The sequence below is a fragment of the Actinia tenebrosa genome, unplaced genomic scaffold (genome assembly GCF_029948245.1).
Source record: "Actinia tenebrosa isolate PJP-AT-01 unplaced genomic scaffold, QUT_ActTen_1.0 PGA_scaffold15__27_contigs__length_11533743, whole genome shotgun sequence".
NCBI classification, from domain to species: Eukaryota; Metazoa; Cnidaria; class Anthozoa; order Actiniaria; family Actiniidae; genus Actinia; species Actinia tenebrosa.
Window position 1 is genome coordinate 2,627,054 of NW_028292575.1, and position 15,608 is coordinate 2,642,661.

Consider the following 15,608-nt stretch of genomic DNA (forward strand, 5'->3'; position numbering starts at 1 on the left):
TTCATAATGCCCGTAGCAACAGCAGAAATAATACCACAGGCTGCCCCAACGCCGGCCAAAGGAACTCCAACGATTATTCCCGGCCCAGTAAGCGAAGTAGCAACGCCAGAGCCCGTTAACACAACGGATATGGATCCTGAAGTTATCGCAATCTTATGTAGCGTACTCCGGGCTCTGACGTACTTTTTTCGGACTTTTTCGTAGTGTTTTGCCTGCCCTTCCAAGTAAGACAAGATTAAGTTCGCTTTATTCAGACGAAAGTTTTCGGCGTTTAGTTCGTTAGGTGTAGTATAGGGAACATCTGGGTACAACTTAGGTGCTGAAGGTATAACATCCATTATATATACTAATGTACGACGCTTTTGGGAATGATATTGAGGAGCAGCCACATCACGACAACCGGGATTACTGGAATTGGAGAGCATTTAGGAAGATGTTTCCGCATGCAGACCCTAGTAAGTTCGAAAGGAGGCCTGATGGGATTTACTTCAACGGCTCCAGGATGTACAGCAACGAGGATTTGAAGCCTACGCTGGTTAATCAAATAGACGATCAACTGAAGCATTCGCCAATGCATAAGCCAACGCCAGCGCCAACGCATGTTGAACCCGGTTGGTCAAAGGAATTATTGCTGGGTACCAGTACTTATCCGATACCCGCAGTTTCATTTGATAAACACCCAAGCTTGGGCCTAACGCTGAATATGCGGATCTCTAACGACCATTCCTTTCCGTTAAAGGTGCGAGATATCTTCAAAAACGTGCCCATTAATCATACCACCGCTAAGGAATCTCATGAATGGTTAAGTGATCCTAACATGCGTTATTGGCCGCAGCAACTAAACTTTGCGGTTTGGTGTGCCACCAGCGGCTGTGGCGTAAGTGCGAACTTGATGAAGAATTCAATATTCATGTTTCATTTTCACTTTACAGTTAGAAGAATACTGCATGAGATGGGTGTTATTGCATTGCCGGGAGATGCTGCGTTCTATCCAAGAGATAATAAATACAACGTTCCAGCCTATAACAGGCTTTGTAAGGAGTTCGGTGTTGTAGGGAAGGATTTTAGATGCACTGTCGGTGCTAACAATGGCTTGGGGCATATTTGGGCTTATTGGGGGATTGGTGGACACGAGCTAAGTGATAAGGAAGTTCATGCATTGAATCTACGATGGAACACGGGATATCATAAGGAAACTCACGACAGTAGCACCTTCTTTGAACCAAACGCTAAGACCACTAAGGAAGTCAGAGACGGACCTCTGTTCAAAGACGAGGGCGGTAAGTATGCAGGGGCCAATCCACTGATTATTAAGATTACCAACGACGAGCAAACGAAGCAATACTTTAATTTCATACCCCCAGAAGGTAAAGGACTAACTAGAGCCGGCCTTGCCCGTTTGAACCGCAGCATAGAAGCTTACGTGTATTCTATCCTTGGAGCTCAGGTAAATACCCGATCAAATATAATTGGAAATACCGGCGCCGCAGAAGAGACGCGAGCCGAAGCCTTGATCTTATTCGAAAGTTCGATCTTGGAGGGCGACATTAGCAAGGGCGTACAGCGTTACCAACTAGCTATACAAAATTCTAAGGCAAGGTTGGACTATGCAGTAGCCCCGGGTTGTTGGTTAATGCCTAGTAATTTATCTATAAATACTGGTTCTGTAGTAGGATACAACAACAAACTTCAACGAGCTATTAAGGATATGAAGTTTGGGGTGAACGACGTGAACTCTGACACTCTTAGGAACATTCCTCACTTCGTAGAGAAGCCAAAAAAGTCACACGAAACGAAGCTACCCGTAGTTAAGAAACCATCAAAGAAGGTCCTGCCTGCGATACGTGAGGAATATGACCATGACTTACTAAAAGCCGGCCTAGCAGTCGCAGGTGTTGGTTTGAGCTATTATATATGGCGATGAACAACCCCTACGTAGCTGGAGTGGATTGTGTCTATACGACTTACACAGGCGAGAAAAAATACACCCTGGCATCTTGGGTTGATGTCACGGGCATGTCCGTGAATTTGAACTACTCAGGAAAGAAGTTAATCCTTTGCAGTATTTGCATTGGCACGACCGGCCATGCCAACGTGGGCTTTAGGTTCCTGGATGAGAATGGCATACTGCAGCCTATGCGCGCGAAGACGAACAACAGGGAGCCTGCGCATTTCTCCGTAGAGCCGCCACCGAATAGCCCTGAGAATCTTACGACTTGGACTTTTCATATGGTCACTAACTGTCACGGGAAGGTAAAGCTACAAATAAGAGTAGACGACTCAGGGAGCGTTTGCGTGAATAGCATAGAAAATCAAAGAGATACGGCTTATAACCATTTAACCATTAGCACTTTGACAGTGCTTAGTCTTTAAATATATGAATCCACATCAGAGGGAAACCCACCATGTTTATTACTTAACAGATAAGACTCTTGAGCATCGCGGCTGGCGTGATATTGGAATGTGGGTTGAAGTTGGAGGTCTTGCACTGATCATTTGTAGTATTAACTTTTCTCCAGCGTATCAATCTAATATAGGACTTAGATTAATAGATGAGAATAATGAGCCTTTGGCGCCCTTTAGGATATCGGCTAATAATCGAGAGCCTTCTCATTTCTCGGCGCAACCATATCGATATAGTTCCGAGGCGTTTTACGTGTTGACGTTTCAAATGGTGGTTAATTGTGAGTACGCTAAGCTACAACTTTTCCCAGATAGTAGGCTTAGCACCCGCACGGTTTTCATAAATAAATTACCTAACAACCCCAATGAAACTTGGAATCATAAAACCATTTCTACTATAACAGCCATACCACTAGTTCCGCATTATCAAGGCGGTGCGAATACTATCTTTACTTATCCCCAGTCGAGAACACCTCGGACACCCGACGACGATAAGCCCGACATAACATACAAGGATAAGATCATCCCCGAATCTTCTTCAGGAATACCACGCCGATAGCGACGACTAATATCCAAATGTTATTCCCCACAAACTTTAGCAGTTCTCCGCCGGCCCTAAGTGCCAAGGAAACAACCGAACCCAGCAGCCCAGGAATGCCGGCTGCCATCTTTTTTCCCAAGTCCGTCAGCCCATTACCTAATTTCTTTACGCCCGCGCCTGTAGCCTTAAGCGTGGATAGGATAACTCCTACTACGCTCGAAATAGCAACCGCAAATGCCAGCGGAATACCATACTTCACCAGAGCTCTTTTTATTTTTTCCTTGGTGGTAAGTCCCAATTCTCTTTCCAGGTTGTCCTTTTGCGCCTGTAATTCCGCAACTCTCTCCTGAAGGGTTTCTACTTCCTTTTGGGCAGCCTCCCTTTCCTCTTCGGGGCGAGTCTGGTCAGCAATTATTTCCTGCTGCCGCTCTATTTGCCCCTCCAGGTCTTCGATAGCCTGATCTCTTTGCCGGATTTGTTCTTCCTTAGTGTTGATTTCAGCCATTAACCGTCGCCGTTCCTCTAAAGAGCCAGCTATGGTGGTACGTAAGTTCTTAGCTTCTTCCTTGCTTATGTCTAGGTCTTGCAGGGCAAGTTCGAAGGCCTTTTGGGCTTGGTCCCTATCGCGTCGAATTTGGGTTCTTTGGTCTACCAGCTCCCTTATTTCTTGATTTTTAAATTCGACTTCCCTCCTATGCGCGTCGGCAAGCCGCTGGTTTTGCTTCATGTATTCCTCCTCCCTTTCTTCCAACGTTTCCCGCAGCGCTTCCACTGAGGCGCCAGAGCTTTGGGCTTCTCCTAAGTCCTCCCGTGCTTTGTCTAATTCGCGCAGGGCCTGATCCACCTGATTTCCTATTTCTTTTATTCTTTCATCTTGATGGGCGGACTTCTTTTCAGCATCGGCAAGTAGCTGACCTTGCTTTGCATATTCTACATCTTTTTCTCTTAACTCCCTTTGCAGATCCGCGGCACGTTTTTCCGCGTTGGTCCTTTCGGTTAAATTGTGCAGCCTTTCTAACAGGCTTCTAGTAGCACGCTGAAAGCCTCTTAATCTCAAGACGTCACCCCTAACGTTGCCCTCCTCATCAAAGAGGTTTTGCGGTTTTGTCCAGCGGTCTTTGTCGGGAAATCTTAAGTCTTGGACGCTTATGAGGACTTTGTTTCCCTTTTCCGTGAGCTTTACGTCGTCAGCATCAAAGTTGTTGTAGCGCAGCTCTAGCTCCTGCTTTGCCCACTCTACGGTTTCCCGCGCGGCTGCTTCCGGCTCGCCCATGTTTTGAAGCTCTATGTGCTCACGCGGAAACGTGTACTCGCGTGCTTTGGGATGTCTTAGGGCCTTTGCAATCCTATCCCTTAGGGAATCGTCGACTTGTTGGGTGGGAAGCAGCGGTTCTTCGTCGCCGTCGTTAATGTCAGCCTGACCTTCCTCAGTGGTGGGATCGAAGTCGGGGTCTGTTCCTTCTACTTCCATTATATATGATAAGCTCAAAGTTAAATCCCAACGTATTACCTAAGCAGGTTGGCGGGCTGAAAGCAGAACGCACCTTTCACCGGGTCACATTCACACCTCCTAGCGCAAAGCCAGGAGAAACCTTGTACGTGGGCGTGCCCCGCCTAACGGATAACCTAGTCTTAGTACCCGGCACCTTGGCTTTAAGGTTCGACCTAGCGGTACAGTCAAGCCCCACAGATGAAAGGATTATCGTTAACAACGTGGGTCGCAACATCGTTTCTAAGATGCGCGTAAAGTTCGCCGGGGAATCCTTGCTGGACTTAAATAGGTACGATCTGTATACCACGTACAAAGACTTATGGTTGACGGCCTTTGACCGCGCGCAAAGGATAGAACAAGGAATTGGTAGTGTCATTCTACGTAAGGTCCGCACACCTACGAAAACGCAACCTACTGACGGCAGCGGAGAAACCGCAGTGGCAGACGCAAAGCGAATAAAGACAGCCTATGGTAGCAAGTATGTCATACCGCTGGACTTTGAAGTGATTACGAATCACGGTGTGTATTACCCAAGACAGTTATCCGAGTTACAGTTTGAAGTAACCTTAGCAGATGCTAATAACATCATTGGTGGGCTAAGCACTGCACTTACCACAACAACCCCATACTCTATTACCAACTTAGAGCTACAGTACGAAACGGTGTACAGCGAAGAGCTGGCCCGTAGCGCTGGCATGGAATACAGCTCCGGGAAGGCATTCCTTTACGAACACGTAGTAATGTATAAGACGTTTAGCTTCTTGGATAAGACGGATGAGGTTATCAACCAAAGCATTAACCTCTCCCGAAGAAGTCTTACGGGGTTGATGCTGGTGTTTGCCAAACCCTATGAGGCTGGTAAGCGCAACTCCGAGGCCTTTCACAACCCCAACATTACTAACGTAGGGGTCAACATAAACGGCGTTCCAAACAAGGTCTACTCGCAGGGAATAAAGCCCGCAGACGTGTACAGGGAGGCAATGCGTAAGTTTGGTGACCAAATTAGCCCCGAGGAATTCTTTAAGGATAAGTACGCGTTATGGATTGACATGCGCACCATTAACGACGAAGACCTACATGGTCAGGGTTTACGTTTAGTAAATACGCAGGATGGCATAACATTGGAGATCAAGCGCACCAAAAACGCCAGTGCCGGCGACGGCGATAGGATAAACTGCTACGTCTTCGTCGTGTCTGACGCGCAACTGAGCGTAGAAATGAATCAGCTAAAGAGCGTTGCCTATTGATCCACTCGCTCATCCTTTTGATAAAAAATATCGTTGGTATATAATGCTTCGCGTATTCAAAAACAACGAAACCAAACTGCAATGCATAGTGCAAGGCGAAACTTTGTACTTCAAAGCAAAGGAGGTGGCTTTGGCGTTGGGCTATGAGCGCCCTAGAGATGCAATTAGAGCACACGTATCTGAGAAATACCAGAAAAAATGGGTTGATCTACAAGGGGCTGCGAATCACCGCTCCTTTACTACGCAACCAAATGCCGTGTTTATATCCGAACCTGGTTTGTACGAACTGATATTTAGCTCCAAACTACCCAAAGCTGTGGAGTTTCGTGATTGGGTCTTTGAGGAAGTCCTACCCGCGCTAAGGAAAACGGGTAAATATGCAATAGAAAGGCGGTTTGGCGGCCCAAACAAGTTAGTATTCAAGATCGAAAATGAAGCCGACCTACACGCGAAGGTCGTCGACTACACACGTAGGTTTTACCCCGATTTCATCATAGCGCCGGGTCTTGGCGAACTTCAAGATTCAGACAGCAAGCGAATAACCTGCTGGCGAAAAGGCTACCAAGCCGGTCAACCCGACCTTTTAATCCTAAATGCGCATAAGAAATACCGCGGGTTGTGTATTGAGTTGAAAACCCCAAAAGGAAACGGCGTCTTATCCGCGAAGCAATCTAAGAAAATCTCACAGCTTGACGTAAATGGTTACCTAACGATGGTTAGCAACGATTACGACATTATCTGCCGTGCCTTGATGGATTACGCGGATGGCATTCGTATTCCCTGTAAGGGCTGTGTAAAGCGGTTTAAGTCCTACGCCACTTTGAAAACGCACCTAAAGATATTCCATAGGTATAATGAAGCTCAACTTGGCTCACTGGCGTGATCTTGTCCACGGTAAAGCATACGAAATAAAAAATTACGTCGTCTTCGAAGACATCGACCGTTTACGGTTAGTCCTCAAAGACTTAGAAGGCAAGGAATATTCCCTTTGGGCGCCGGATTGCGTGCGGTACGTAATTCAGGGCGAGGAATTCACCCACTTACGCAGCTATGGTAAGGTAAATGGCCGATGGAAGTTTGACATTGAAAGAAGAGTCACTCCATCTCCTCTTTGTAGTTAAGCGCCCGCTGCGCTTTAGGATCCGCGGAGCACCAATGCCCCACAAAGGATCCTTCGGAGAATACCCTGTCGCAATGAAGGCAGGTGTATTTTTTACGCGGCTTACGAGGGGTAATGCAGTCGGCAGGTAGTTCGCAAGTAATACAGTCCATATATTGAAAGGGTGATTAGGAATCCTCCTAAGAAGGCGGCTGCGTAGGCTAGCATATACCTTTAAAAGGGGTCCTTATTTTTATTAATGTATCTTCTTTTCTTATTGAGTTCTGCATACCTTCTCCAAAAGGGGTCCTTATATTTATTAATGTTTCTTCTTTTATTCTTAATAAACAATCAAAGAATATTAATAAATATAAGAGCGTGTTTTGAGACTCTTTGCGCAAACCTTACTTTACTTACGGGCTTTCCTTACCTCCACGTTTTGGGCATGCCAATCATCAAAGCGATCCAAGTACTCCTTAAAACCGCGGGGACGATGCTGCGGGCACAAACACTGCCAGATATGATCATCTCCTTTCCTTAAGCCGCCACACGCGTCACAGGGCGCACTCCAATACTCTGCGTTCTCCCAGCGCGTACCTTCGGCGCGATCGAACTCCGTAAAGCGTTGGTCTATTTCTTTCTTACGAAGAGTTAACTTCCTTATGGTTTCCGCTGGGCAACATCTCGCAGCGATATCACCATGCTCCTCGCATACGACGTCCAAATCATAATTACCACGACATCTATGTTGATGCCATGCGTCGGTTAAGAGCTCCCCACAGCGCGCACACACATCCTTTAAACACACCCTATTTTCTTGGTGGTATTGCAACATTTGGGGCGTGCTAAAGAGCCGATTGCAATCAGCACAGCGTCTTTCCTTAGACTTCAAACACACCCTTCCTTCCACGTGATATCGCAGCGCCTGTTTACTGCTAAACTGCCGGCTGCAAGTGCCACAGGTGGTGACGTTATCCACCTCTTTAAAACATACCTTCTTTTTTTGGTGATACTGCAAAGCCTGTTTGCTACTGAACTCCCTGTCGCAATCCTTACACTTCATTATATAATAAGAATTTATTAACCCTTATAAGGGATACTTAATAAAGTCCTGCACGCTTTCTTTTACCCAACCGGCCATCGTCAAAAGCGCACCAAACCTCTCCGCGCGCTTCAGACCGCACATTTCATCGTACAATTCCTGCACGCGCTCTTTTAACCGATCGATCTCCTCCCTTTGCATTTCTATGGTGTCTCTTTTATCTTTTGCGTCGGTGACAATCCTTCTTACTGCGTCCACTGGGTCCATCGTATATATAATGGATCCGAACCATATTCCCTGCAATGCTCTGATAGTAGGACCCACCGGCTGCGGAAAGACCCAGTTCGTCGTGGAGCAGCTATTAGGACCCTTTAGATACCGCTTCGACTACATCGTGCTATTATGCCCCACCTACGTGAATAACCGCACCTGGACGGGCATAGGAGTGAAAGACGACGACTTCTTCGTAGATATCTTAGACCCTAACGAGTTATCCAGCCATTTGAAGTTCTGGCATAAGCAATTCCCTAAAGATACGCAGACGCTCCTCATATTGGATGACATTGCCTGTGGGGACGACGTAAAAAGGCGCACTTCCGAGCTCGTTAAACTCGCCTTCAGCGGCAGACACGACAATATCAGCGTTTGGTTGCTTTCCCAGCAGCTTACCAGCGTCTCTAAGCCCTTCAGGGAAAACATAGGTTCACTTGTCGTATTTTATACGCCCAGTAAGTCTGACCTGGAAACCATCTTAAGCGACTACGGCGGTGAGATATCCAAGGAACAGTTGCATGAATACATGCGGCATTTAAAAACGCACCAACATTCCAAGATGATCTTCTCTTTGAGGTTTCCCTACACGGTTGGAATCTATGATTCCTAATGTATATGGACATTGAGCAGCTCTTAGATGAAGTCCCCACACAGTTAGATGAAAGTAACCTCAAGGAACAACTTAACATTCTTGTGTCTTCTGGGAAGTGTAAAGAAATGATAGGCAAGGAACTTACCCATGAGCAAGTTAATAAGTTGTCAGAAGAGGAAGTTAAGAAGTTCCATAAGAGGTACGAGGCCGCCCTTGCAAGTAAGACCACGGACGCCGTAGCAGACTCAGCCATTAAGCTGGCCACCAAGCTCCTCGGACTTGCACTGCCCATAGACGACGTGGAGCAACTACGGAAGGACATTAGCGAGGACTATGTCATATCCCAAGAACTTAAGATAACCTGCGGGTGGTTGTCTTTGAAGTGCGGTAAGTTAATGGCAGTCGCCTCCGCGGCACTTCACGTAGCTCAGCACGTCGACTTGAAGGAGGTACTGGTGTCTTGGAAGGACTTCAAGAAGGACAGAGAAGTCGAAAAGGTCTTCCAGGCGGCACTTGCTGAGGTACCTGATCAAGTCGCCTCAAGTACTTAGTCAAGTCGTCCTTAAGTACTTGGTCAGGTCGCGCCCAGGTTATTTCCAAGTCGTCCTTAAGTCCTTCTCAAGTCCTTCTCAAGTACTTATCAAGTCCTTCAAGTCCTTAGATATAAATGGAACCAGAGTCGAAGGTAGAGCAGCCCCAAGAGGAGCAGAAGATTACCAAGGCTAAATCTCCAGGCAGAGTCGCTGCCGGAAAGAAGCTCGCGGAGATGAATAAGAAGAACAAAGCCAAAAAAGAAGAAAAGGTGGAGGAAAAAGAAGAGGAATCCTTTATTAATCCGGGATACGTCATTGGCGCGTTAGGAGTTGCTATAGCAGCAGGCAGCCTTTACTTACAATGGCGGGCTACGAAGCCAAAAGTAGAACCGCCAACATATCACGCGCCCGTGCACGCACCTGTGGAACCAGCTGTTAGAAAAAGTAAGATCCCTGAAATGGAGTAATAACCTTCTCGCTTTGTAATATAATGTCAACCGCGTTATTGAAAACTGTTGAAGAAGCAGCTATTATTACTTCCATCGTTGCGGGTATTGGTTGGGTAGGTAAGAAAGTGCTCAAAGAAGACTTTACTGAAGACCCAAGCAAGAGCTTCGCTAATTTTGCTAAAATGACCGCTGCCGTAGGCGGGGCTATCATGGTAAAGGATTACCTACGGAAGGAAAAGTACATTCCTAATGTATAAATGGCTAGCGTGGTCGTAGGTGGAGTCATTGCAGCTTTAGCATTCACTGGAGCTAATTATGGTGGTCAATATTTGGATAGATTAGTCAGGGGTGATCGCAGCGGAGATTTAGCCGCCGAAAGGAAGAGACACGACTTAGCGCTGGAGAAATATCAGCGAGACGTGGCGGCTTGGAATGAAAAAAGACAAGCTTACAGGGATTGGTTGGACAAGAACTACCAAGACAAGATGCAGGCAGACAAGAACTTCGAAAATACAGACTACGCCTTTAAGCTTTATGCGCAAGCACACCCCGCGGCATCGACGGGGTTGAGAAAGCCTCAGTTTAAGAATTACTACCAGCCTTCTAAGAAACAAAAAGACAATGAGCTGGTCTTCGTAGGAGTCGCAGGGCTGGCAGGAGGCGTAGCTTTGGCGTATCTGCTCTGAGCGCAGCTCAGATCACTAGAAGGAGACTTGTCCCCTGTAATATATGATCGTCTTTTTGGAAAGCGATAAAAATAACTTTACCACTTATCTGAATCCCCCCATCAAAGCCCATAAGGTTAGGCTGGTTAGTTGCTCTTTGTACAATTCTTGGTATAATTTAGTCAATGCCTTGGTCACTGAGCATAAAGGCGGCGGCAATTATCAAGGCGTATTGCTGCCCGATGGACATTACACACCAATCACCCTTGCTAAGGAATTAGCAAAACACGGTTATACTCTCACCACGGGATTGCCGCACGAAATGACCTTCAAACATAATATGCCAAACTATTCAGTAACTTTTGGAAAGTCTGACCCATTGGGATCTTTATTATGTGCCTCGGGCAAAACAATTACCGACACAGCCATACCCGTGAAATGGAAAGTCGCATCCTCTTACGAAGTCTATTGCGATTTAGTCCATAGTTACAACAATGGAGAAAAGTCTTCTCTTATGTCTAAGTTCCTGCCCAAAGGTAATCCATTTGACTCAGAAGAATACACTCCCATTTCTTTGAGTTATGACTTGTCTAATTTGGTAGAAAGCATAAACATCACCATTAAAGTGGACGGAAAGACGGTGGATTTCAACGGACGAAAGATCAATCTCGTTTTGGAATTCATATAATGGGCCGCGTAGAGGACAAACTTAAAAGGATTTACTACGGACCCGAAGGCTATTGGAAAGGAGCGTCGGCCATCAAGAAACTCGCGACCGCGGCCAGGGTATCAGATGAAACGGCTAAGAACTGGTTGAAAAAACAAACCATCTGGCAGGTTTATCTTCCCGTGCCCAAGTACATTCCCAGGCCCAGCTTTACCGTAAATACCCCCAATGAAGTTCATCAGGCGGATTTGCTTTTCTTACCGCACGATAAGGTGAGAAAAAAGACCTATAGGTACGCATTGACCGTAGTCGATATCGCAAGCAGATACAAGGACGCCGAACCCATAACCAGTAAGGATTCTGGGGAAGTCGCAGAAGCCCTAGGTAGGATTTATAAGCGCGTCTTGAAATGGCCCAAGCTGCTGCAAGTGGATGCGGGGACGGAGTTCATGGGCGTCGTTACTAAGACCCTGAAAGACCACGACACTAAGATTAGAAGAGCCGAAGCAGAGTACCACAGGGGTCAGAGCATCGTCGAAAGATTCAACAAGACCCTGGCCGAGCGTCTCTTTGGGTACCAGTATTGGAAAGAGCTGGAAAATCCCTCCAAACGCAACAGGGAATGGACCCAGAGGCTCCCCCAGGTCGTCGCGGCTTTGAACAACGAGGCGGCCAGGGCTACGGGGATAAAACCCAAGGATGCTATGAAGAAGAAACACGTGGAGCACAAGTCCTACGTCAGAAGTTCGAGGGCGGTCGGACTGAAGGAAAAAAAGCTACCCCGCAACATAGTGGTCAGATACCTCTATCAGCCGGGGGAACTCGAAGGTGGCAGTAAGAGAGCCACGGATCCTAACTGGTCTTTGGAAACGTATGAGATTTCAAAGTCCGTCACCAAGGAATGGCAACCCGTGTTGTATTACCTAAATGGCCCAAGTCGTGGATTTGTCATGGAAGAGCTGCTCATAGTCCCCAAAGACTCAAAGTAGTGCTGCTCCGCGCGCCCGATTGCACTCTAGGCATGTCAGTCTTACATTGCCTCTACAATGGCCGCGTTTATTATTTATGCGATCCACGGAGAACTGCTGATCGTCATTTGGGTCAAACCTCCATAGTAGAGGTATGTTACATTTGGCACACCTTGCCCCTTTCTTATAGACGTCGTCCGCGCATAGGTCGAACGTCATATTTTTTTCTTCGTCGTGTCTTTTGTAGCGAAGGAGTTTCTTAGCAATGTTCTCTTTGGCTACGTCCTCTGGGGTGCGGTCGTAGCGCAATTGCGGACCCCAGGCTCTTTTTAACTGCTTGGCATATTCTACGCGACTTACGGCGGTGTAGATAAGGTTGCTCCAACACAGCCGCTGGTCTATGATCCATAAGGTTTCTTTTATGGTAAGCCCTTGCGCGCTGTGGACTGTCATGCAATAGCCCAAGCGCCAGTCTGGATGGGAGGTTATTTTTTCCACCTTTTCTATGGGTACCCAGGCTTTATCATGCGTTACTGCGTTCTGCAGTTGGATGTCGGTACCAGGTACCCAGACGTCTCTTTTTTGCATGCGGGTGTCGTGGGGTTTGTAGCAAACAGGTACGGGATGCGTAGGGAAGCGCTCTCGGTGTATATTGAGTAAGTCTTTCTGTATGCGAGACTGTGCCGCGCGCTTACTACTTAGCACCAGATCCTTAGGGTGCCAGGCGTATAGAAAGTCCTCGTATTTCTTCGCTCGTACGCGTTTGCGCAGTGTCTTGCATTGCTCGGCATCACTGAGCCCCCTTAATTCCGCTTTCAGGTTCCTTACTTGATCCTTGCTGCGGTAGTCGGTGTTAATTTCCTCCGCATGGTCTACGAAATCTTTCAGCCATTCGTGGGGCATCTCTCCGGCTATTGGAGGAGGCTGGCAGGGATCTCCGGCGAATATTACTTGACACTTTCCACGGAGGAATTCTACGAATTCTTTGAGGATTTCTAAAGGAACGGTGCAAATCTCATCCCAAAGTATCACCGGTGGTACGTCGTGGATGGCTTCTGGTACCCACTTTTGGCCATTCCAACGAAAGAAGCTGTGGTACGTTTGAGCGTCGTGGCCCATTTCGCAGAGTTCTCTTTCCAAACGATGCGTTGGCGTTAACACCTTTATCTTTGGAAAGAGTTCCAAAACCCTGGTAGTTTTACCACTGCCTCCCGTTCCGTAAAGGTAAGAGAAGCGTTGGTAAGAGATTGGGTCCGCAACCGACGGTAGAGGCTCCCCGGTTGGTTCCACGCTACCGTAAAGATGTTCTCCGTGATATTCTACACGGCCTCTCCATGCTTTTATCTCCTCATCTTTGACGCGCCATTGACCACTTTCTGCGAGTTCGTCGGCAGTGTAGAACTCCTGCATCTTCTCTAACACTTCTGGCTTTACATACAAGGAATCCGTGGCTACGCGTGGGATGTCCTCTTTGTCAAACCGTAGCAGCATCGCAAGTAGGTTAATGTGCGCATAGGCTAACATACTGGCACGCAGATGGTAATACTGCGGTCTGTGGTCTTGGTAATAACACAGCGCATTCCATTTCTGTTCTTTTTGGCCTTCTATGAAGTAGTCCCATTTCTCTACGGATACCATCGTTCCTTGGTCATGCGCGCGTTTGATGAGGAAGTTTAACTCACCGACGTCTGTTATTAGGCGCCGTTGCATGTGTTTTTCTCCTTCTTTTGCGCCCTGGGTAAATTTGCCTATGACAATTCGGGCGGTTGGGTTGTGCTCTGGGAGCCACTTCGTGTAGGCGCTATGGCAAAGTATGGCTTCATGCGCTGTGTATTTCAGGAGTTTACGCTCTTCAAAGAACTTTAACAATGGCACTGGTATCCATTCTTTCTCTTGTAGATGCTTCCCGTACCACGCGTAAATTATGGGATGTAAGTCTTTTGCTAACTCCCAGGTGGTCAGTCTGACGAATCCTGTTGCTGGGGCGTCGTAGTGGCCGTCTAACGCAACGCGAAAGAATTGGGAGTCTGGATGTCCGTAACGGTCATAATACTCCTTACAATCCCCAAGGCCTTTGAAACTGGCGGGGTAACAGTGTTTCATATCTAAGGAGACGTATTGGTCTTCGTTGTACTCCATATTCCAAAGACCACCGTGACCGTGTTCTACACAGGCTTTGGAGATATCTTTGAACTCCTTTGGGGTAGGTTTCCAGCCATTTCTCTTTTTGGCAGCTAAGAAGTCCAAGCTGCGGGAGCTGAGCACTTCGTCTGAAAAGTCTTCCCCTAAAGTCTCACATGCACTTTTAATGCGTTGATGTTCCACTTCTGGTCGGTATAAAGTACCATCTTGATTCATGAACTGACACCCCTCCGCGTCCATTAACCAAATAGAATTCTCATAAACTAATCCTGTTAATGGCGACTCCTTATAGACCTTTGTCTCCATCTTCCTTGGGAACCTTAACTCCCTCCATGCGTGTGCGTTGTGTTGGTAAATTACGATAGGAGCACCTCTGCCTCCATACTTTTTCGTTCCTGGGTAAATAAAACCGTCGGTTATGCCTTTCACATGTATGCGCCTTTCTAACGCGGTTTCTAACTTTTTGATGTTTTCGATGGTTCCTCCAGTCTTACGAGTAGAATGCTCCCATTTCCTGATGGCTTCTCTTCTCTTTGGCGTAAGCTTACCACCCCGAGAGGAATCCTCGAAGAACTCCCTAACCAGCTTCCCAACGCAGTTACCAGGATGGCGCATTGGTCTTAACTTTTTAACATCCGGCTTCTTGATTTCATATGCGCCATAGATGACCACGGTAACCGGGTAAGCGACCTCATAGAACAACATGTCTATTCCCTCCAATGCTCCCGGTCGCGTGTGCTTGTTTAAAACGAACAGGTTCTGCTTACCAGACGCTCTGATAGGATTACGACCCTTTTCTATTATCCATTCGCCGTCTAAGTACTTTACGAATGTCAACTCCAAACGGTAATCGCCGGCTGGCATTCTGTTGATTATCTTTTCAGCCATTTTGTAATTCATGGTTTTGTCTGTCTTTCCCTCCATAAATGTAGCGAAGACAAAGTCAGCGTCTGAGTTATCCATCACCTGATTTCCGAGCTTGCGCACAGTCTTGTTTTGAATGTCGTTGATGGTGGCCATGTATATCTAAGGAATATTTTAACCTCCGTTTGCGATACCAAAATAACTTTAGGTCTTGGTAAAATACCCGTAAATCTGCTGTACCCATCTTCGCAATTCCGCGGGTTAAACCCCTAAATCTTTGGCATCGATCGCGAGTCCCCCTTACTGCTGCTATATAACGCCATAAAAAGAGCAATGTTGAATTTTGTCCAGGCACGGAAAGCTATTAACGAATGTTCAATCGTGGAACTCGAATGTTGGACGAGATTACAGCTAAGTTGAAATCGAAATCTTCAATGTCGGAAAAGCAACTAACAATATTGCATTGCAAGTGAAACACTGAATTCTTTATAAGAATGTTGAAAGCCTGATGTTGAATTTTGTCGGGAATATAACGCCATAGCGCCAAGTCACGTAACATGCTACTGATGACAAGCATATGACGTGACATTTCCGGTAAAGGTGTTCAAAGGCTTCCCCATCTCTTTTGCGA